The sequence below is a fragment of the Podarcis melisellensis genome, assembly GCF_964234715.1.
Source record: "Podarcis melisellensis genome assembly, chromosome: 4".
Classification (NCBI taxonomy): Eukaryota; Metazoa; Chordata; class Lepidosauria; order Squamata; family Lacertidae; genus Podarcis; species Podarcis melisellensis.
Genome location: NC_138531.1, coordinates 72,436,321 through 72,444,452, shown reverse-complemented (window position 1 = coordinate 72,444,452; position 8,132 = coordinate 72,436,321).

Here is an 8,132-nt window from a genome sequence, read left to right as displayed (position 1 = left end):
CTGCAACTGTAAATTTAGAACAAATAAAAAATATACATGAATTTTTCCCTGAGGCCTAGACCACCATTGCCTCCTGTTGGACCATATATACCCCAGTGAAGTGTGATCACAGTGGAGCCGTGAAACAAGGTCTGGTTTTTTTGCATATTAGGGGAAATGAAGTAGAGAAATGCTGAGTGGTTTTCCTAAAGTCACACAGGATGTCTGTGGCAGAGATAAGACCCATGGGTGCAGACCTGTGAAGAGAACTTGAGAAGATGTCAGCTCTAGCTTCCTTGTCTGTTTGTTCCATCTAATAGCCAACCAGCAGAGCAATGAAATGGGGCCACCTCCAGACAATGTGAGCGTTTCTGTACGCTCATGGGATTCCCCAGATATGCAGGGAAATCTTACTTAGTTAAGAAGAAATGGAGACAAAATCCCCTTCTGTGGATGCATAAAGTCCTTACATAGGAACAAAACATTCAGAACAGCAAAGGGTGCGTAATCACACACAAGGCTGTGTGTACACACACACACACAGAGCATTTTATTCTAGAATCAATGGAGTCAGAATACTTCTTATTTCTACGTAGTCCACACACAATCTACACCCACTGCATATTTGTGTTGCCCCTGAAAAACACATTCTGAAAATAAAAGTTCATTGCAGGTTGATTCAACAGTCTGATGCTTTGAAAACAGATGTAGGTGGTGCCAGCAATGGAAAGTGAATCCACACCTGACCAATGATGTTGTGGGTGAGCATACACCAAGGTGGAAAATGCTACTTCAACAGCACATTTCAAAAGATGCCTGCATCCAGCACTGAAGGTATACAATAATGCAGCGTATGCACTTCCTAAGCCACCACAAATTTACCACAGACCAAACTTTCATAATACCTCACATCGCCTCAGACACTATACTTTCCCAAGGAGTCAGTTCATACATGTATCTGAGAGTCATCAAGTACTGAGTAAGCAAGCAAATGTGAAAATGTATTTATTCAAAAGATTTTAGATATACAGTGGTACCTCAGGTTAAGAACTTAATTCATTCCAGAGGTCTGTTCTTAACCTGAAACTGTTCTTAACCTGAAGCACCACTTTAGCGAATGGGGCCTCCTGCTGCCGCCGGAGCATGATTTCTGTTCTCATCCTGAAGCACAGTTCTTAACCCGAGGTACTATTTCTGGGTTAGCGGAGTCTGTAACCTGAAGCGTCTGTAACCTGAAGCGTCTTTAACCTGAGGTACCACTGTATACATTTTAGACTTCCCTACTAGGGCAGCATATAATAAGGACCATAAATCACCGGTATAAAATCCTATATAAACAACTGAGCAGTCAGTGGTCTAAAAATGCACAAGTTTTGCTGTTGGTAATAGATTTTGGAGGCCACACTCTGCCATCACATGGCCAACACAGGTGTTGTCAATTGCTAACCCCTTATTTAGAGGAAGTATTGATGGAATACTTGAAACATTAAAAATAGGGTTATGGGCAATATTTTGGACAAGAATCAACATCTGAGCTGAAGAAAATCTAGTGTTTGTTCTTTGACTTAGTGTACAGTATTGGCCTGAATATAAGCCGCACCCGAATATAAGCCGCACCTTTAAAATTGGAGGGAAGGAGAGAAAAAATGATTAAAATACCTGAATATAAGCCGTTCCATTCCTTGCTGCTCCTGGCTCCATTGTGGGCAGGGGGGAGCCGTGCTGCACTGCTGGCGGCCTTTCCCCTTCCCCCCTCTCTCTCCCTTCCTGGCCTTGGGGGAGAAGACGGGGGACTACGTGCGGGACAGGCACTGCTTTGCTGCGCTCATTGCACTGTTTGCCCCACACTCTTGGCTGCGTACTGTAAGGTTGCGAATACAGTGGTACCTCAGGTTACATATGCTTCAGGTTACACACTCCACTAACCCAGAAATAGTGCTTCAGGTTAAGAACTTTGCTTCAGGATAAGAACAGAAATCGTGCTCCGGTGGCGTGGCGGCAGCGGGAGGCCCCATTAGCTAAAGCGGTGCTTCAGGTTAAGAACACTTTCAGGTTAAGTACAGACCTCCGGAACAAATTAAGTACTTAACCTGAGGTACCACTGTATAAGCCACACTTTTACTTTTCACAGTCGGAATTTGGGGGGAAAGTGCGGCTTATTTTCGGGCCTGTATGGTACATGTAAGTTTATACATAAGAACAAAAAGAACATAAGAAAAGCCTGGTTAAAATGTATGTGTGAAGTGGCCCTAAAACAAGTCGTCTGGCTTTCCCCACATTGCAAAAATGTGCATCTGTGGCCTCCCCCAACCCACTTCGTATTCATAAGGATCAGATTGGTTTGCCTGATGGCAGTTTTAGCAAAGGCCAACCCAGTTCCTACGCAGTCCTCTTAACAAAAACAACACCGCAAAATAATACTCTGCAGACCTCAGAGGATGTGCTTTTTTTTTGAATAAATTGAATTTACAGCAATATGAGAATTCCAGATTCCTGCCTCACGTTTATATGGTGGTGTGCTTCATTCTGGAGGATCCCTCCTGTTGCTCTGGAATTGCTGCATGACTTCATTCCCCACTGAAAAGCAGCCCTCTTTGCGGCTGAACACAGCCGTTGTTTAAATTGGTAAGCAACTCAAGTATTTCAGGGCAGGAAATGATGAGCGATTATTTCAGAGTGGAGTAACAGGAGGGAATTTAGGTGGGCGAATGCCCTGCCTGCGTTTGGTCTGTGAGCTACATGTTACATCCTCAGAAAGAAGGATAGAGAGTTTTCAGTGGACCAAAGGAATTACAGTTGTCTTTTCCCTGAGAGCTGCCATTTTGCATGGCTAGACCAACGCCACAGTACTCAGCTGACTCAGAGGCGAGGCAACACATGGGGCTGTGAAATGTGCTGTTTATAATTTTATAGGTTTTATTTTAAGGACTCCCACCCAAGCGTTGATTTGGCACGTCAGGAACTGCAAGGATAAAATCAGGCATCACCTGAGAGAAGGATAGGAGGTCACCCCCATTCTGCTTTTCAGCTGTCTCACTCATTCCATTAAGGTTGCAAACATCAGGTCACCTAGAGCCTCTCATGCACTTGCTTCGTAATTGTTAGCAGTCTGTATTTGCTGTTTTCTGGCAAAGGATGAAATGAAATGACCACAAGAACAGTGAATGTTTCATTGACTCCAGGGTCCTCCTCAGCCCTGCTACAGATTTCCATCCCAAACACGTTAATTTAAACTAATCTTCAAGAAGACTGAAATCATAGCACGTTTGTTGTCCAAATCCTTCTGCAGGACAATAGACAGGATTTAGTACTTTTAAAAGTGTTTGCAGGTGGCTGGCATACACAGATATTCCCCCTGAGGTTATTTTTCCTTTGCTGGCTTTTTGTTTTTTATAACATGAAAGCAAAGGATTGTAGTTTTGGAGAAATAAGGTTATCCGAGGTAAACCATCTACTTTCATCAGTCAGTGCTGGTGGTGCAAGGAATGGTAATAAAACAAGAGACTCTTCATGTGTTCTGGCTCATCTGTTCGCATTCATGTGTCTGGACGTTTTGCAGAAGCTGGGATTGACCTCTGGAATGGGAATAGGTATTTGACAGAATTGCTCCTTGATGCAATCATGATGAGAGAGCTTCTTCCAGTTCATTTTGAAAGCATTTTTTTTTAACTTTCTCAAATAACTTTTGAAAAAAGATAAATGCAAGTTTGTGGTCCCCCCCACCCCAGAAAATGGAATTAAAGAGGGAAAAGTTTACAAACATTACCTTTGGTTTAAGGGCAAACTAATTTAGAGCTTCAGAGGCATTGCTACAAATAATGAGACAGGCTGAAAAACAATTTATAGGCACCTCTTATCAGCCACCTGTGTCCTCACCTTATCTATGCCTCACGCAGTTCAGTTATCTAAAATGTTTGTCTCACATTGCTCAAACACAAAACACAATTCTAAACTGGCTACACCTCAGTTACATGAATTTTGCAAGGCATATGAGGAAAGCATTTGCTGAACTATGGACAAGGACATATTGTTCTACCATCAGCAGCTTATAAACACAACTGCTTCTTCTTAGGAAATATCCTGAAAGTGAGATCAGCATTGATCCATTTATTGTACCTTCTCCTGGGGCCTGTTTTGTGATATTAGAAAAATAAATCACTGTTAAATAAGTTCATGTCTCAACTTACAACAGGCCAGTTATTTCCCTCCCTCCTTAGGGACTTTCCTCACCTTCCCATCATTATTTGTGAATGAATAAGCCTTAGTTATACTGAAATAGAGTAATTTGTTTTAATAGTGTCTGAGCACACACTGAGGTAATATGCGTCTGATGCATTTCTCAGGAAAGGAATTTGCAGTTTCAGAAGAAGGTTTATTTATCTTTAAAGGGCCATTTCAGTCAGAAATGAGCCTGGACGAACGGCATTGTGAAATTCCATGCTTATTTGGTGTTATTGCAGGGAGGAGGGGGAAGTTTGCTCTATTTACTTAAAAGACCATTGGTGGTGATTCTGGCAGGCAGTTCTGAAAACATTACAGGGGCTAGCAGTAGCAAAAGAAGCTGCAGAAGCTGTGTTTGAAGCGAGGTGGGATGGAGTGGGATCTCATTCCACTTATTTTCAGGCAAACCTAAAGCCACTTTTTAGCAGACACAATTGAGTCTTGCCTAACATGAAAGCAGTGGCGGAGGAACCCTCTCCAGCACCCGGGGCAGGATGAACTGCCCAGTGACGCACATGCGCCGTCCGTACGGACGGCGCATGTGCAACATCCTGTACAGAGTGTGCATGTACGGCTGCCCGTACAGTCACAAGCATGGGTGTCACGTGAGAGTGGAAACCCATATGGACATCGTGCGACTCGGCCGCTCTACAGCTGGGGGGAGGCAGGGGCCATCTTGTCAACCCCTCCCAGAGTGGCACCTGGGTCAACCCGCCCCCACCCCACTTCGTACGCTCCTGCATGAAAGAAAACATCCCAGTCAAGCATTATCTAGAAACACACATTCTAGAACAGTCATGTTAGTCTGTAGTAGGATAGCTAGCTAGCTAGCTAGACAGATAGATAAAATCCTAAATTACTGCAACACTTCCTTGAACATGTGGGGAACATAACAGGACGGTGCTCCTGCCTCTATTATGCCCTCTGGCTATAACCCCTAGCAACTGCATATTTGGTGAAAAGAGCATGAAAGGGACTTATTGTTCCTCATCAATTGCTGTACCCAGGAGCATCCAATATACATGGGATAAAACAGTACTATGAGAGTAAAATGCTATGCATTCTCATTCATTGTTTAAAACAGTATTAGGGCTGGTGCACCAATTCTATCCAGACTGCCATCATTTCCAGATGGGATTCAATCACATAATGGCAAATTCAAGCAATTAAACAATTAAATCTTATTTGGAGCTTTTGTGAAGCAAATCCACTTCCCCAGAATGATAGAATTCTAGAGTTGGAAGGGACCCTCACGGTCATCTAATCCAACCCCCTGCAATTAATACTTTTTTCCAATAAGAAAAGTATCAGGAGTAATAATAATAATGTCAGAAGCTAAACCCAAGTTGACCTAAAAATAACCTATATATATATATATATATATATATATATATATATATATATATATATATGCAGGTTTTGGTGTCCTCGGGTGTCTTCCCGTGTAAAAGTTGGGGTGTCTAGGCGACGTTTCGACGAGGTCTCACTCGTCATCTTCAGGCTGGTGCTTTCGGCTTCTTGTTACTGGAACAGAGCAGGATCTCAGTGTTTGAGTTCCTATAAATACTGTTGAGGGGGTGTGGTGTATAGCCTCCAATGTTCTGGGCAGAGAGGAAGTTCCCAGGCTAGTGTGCCTTTTCTTCTTTTGTTCCTTAATTACTTGAGGGATATCTTGAGTGATTTCTTGAGTGATATCCTGAGTACCACTTAGGTGGGTCATTAGGTGTGGATTAGTTGCTAAAGTCTTTGTGTCTTGACCTCTTGAACTTTGTGAAGAGTTTTTGCACCAACCAAAAAATAGCCAATATCCTCAGAAACCCCAAGGATAAAATCCAGTTGGAAAACCAAGGGGTCTATGAAATACCCTGCAAAGTCTGCCCAGCCACGTACATTGGACAAACAAACAGACGAATAAATGCACGTATCGCAGAACACAAGAATGCCGTCAAAAAAGAAGAAAAAACTTCCTCTCTTTTCCAACACATGAAAGAAACAGGACACGAAATTAATTTTGCAGATTCCAAATTGCTCTTTAACATGGAACATCACCACAAGAGAATAATCATGGAAGCCATCGAGATAGAGAAACACCCTCACAACATGAACAAGCGTGACGACACATCCCGCTTGCCAGACATCTGGAAATTAGCCCTCCCCACAAAAACTGACACCAGATCCAGAGGCACACAGAACGCCATCACCAATCAACCACACCAGACCCAAACCCAGACCCTCTCCACAGATAAATTACAGACACCATCCAGTAGCCAAACCATGGTGGCACCTCCGGATGCTGCACCCCCCTGCAATCCCTACACAGATCTGGCTGACACAGGCCACAAAACCACAGCTCGCCCCTATACACGAAGCCAAGCCAGAGCACAACTAAGTGCAGTACAGCCATCTTCTCAGAAAAACTCTTCACAAAGTTCAAGAGGTCAAGACACAAAGACTTTAGCAACTAATCCACACCTAATGACCCACCTAAGTGGTACTCAGGATATCACTCAAGAAATCACTCAAGATATCCCTCAAGTAATTAAGGAACAAAAGAAGAAAAGGCACACTAGCCTGGGAACTTCCTCTCTGCCCAGAACATTGGAGGCTATACACCACACCCCCTCAACAGTATTTATAGGAACTCAAACACTGAGATCCTGCTCTGTTCCAGTAACAAGAAGCCGAAAGCACCAGCCTGAAGATGACGAGTGAGACCTCGTCGAAACGTCGCCTAGACACCCCAACTTTTACACGGGAAGACACCCGAGGACACCAAAACCTGCATTCCTGTACCCGTGAAAATCTACGAAAGCATATATATATATATATATATATACACATACAGTTTACATACTCATTTTAAAAAATATATATAATAAATAAAATGCATTTGCCAGCTTTACAAAACAAGCTTTTATTGTTTATGAACAGTTTTCTGCTGAAGATTATATCCTGTGACTTTGTTCCTTTGGGGTTTACTGTATGGATTGTATCGCGTGGGTACATGTTCTGTCTAGTGCAGTTGTGGTTGTGGTCAGTGGCTAAAAGAATAAAATGTTTTTTAAAGTGTAAGGAAAATGCCCTGGGAATTACGAGATAACACTCAATCTTTCTTCAGACAAATAAGTCTAAATGTTCTTAAACAAATAATCTGAAAGCAACCTTCTTCTATGTGGCGACTGCTTTAAAATGTTCCAACCTTAAGGAGTGGACAGGATTTGCAGTCCCCTCTGGCACAACCCATCTGTTCCTAGGATCCTACCCCAGATGTGGAATTTAATGGGCAATAATCTAACTGTTTAAATGAAAGGCTGCATAGAGAGTTTCCATCTCTAGGTAACACTGAGCTTCAGGCACCAGAAAATTCTTCCTAAGGAAGGAAGACTGGGGTGCTGGGTAGGGGAAGTGAAGGATCTGGACCACCCACCATATTTGGTGAACATTTAGCTAGCAAATCCATAATAAGTATTTCTGGTCATGTAGCTTTGAGGAAGTCCTTGTGGATAGGAATGCTTGTCAGACTAGAGACTGCTAGGTAAAAAAAAAAAAAAGCAGGCATATTATATAAAATGCATAAATTGCCTTCTTTTCATTTCTCAGGAACACTCTGGCAAAAACAAGATGTCCTGCCAGGGACAATATTGGTTAGTTTGCAGTCAGGTAGCTGTAAATATGCTGGTTATAATCAGAGCTCTCTGGTCTTTGCCTCATATACAAGGTTTTCTTTCCTCACACAGTTAAGTTAAAAACTGCATCTTAAACAATTTTTTTTTAAACCAAACAAATATAGTTTGGTTTGCAGACTGAGGTTTGCTGTTGGGAGCGGCTTAAAATATCTCTTATGAGCGGCACTGTTTTTTTTATTTTAAAAAATATCAGGACTCCATAGATGGGAAGTTCTTTTCACACTGCACAGTCTTGCTGAAAGCTGA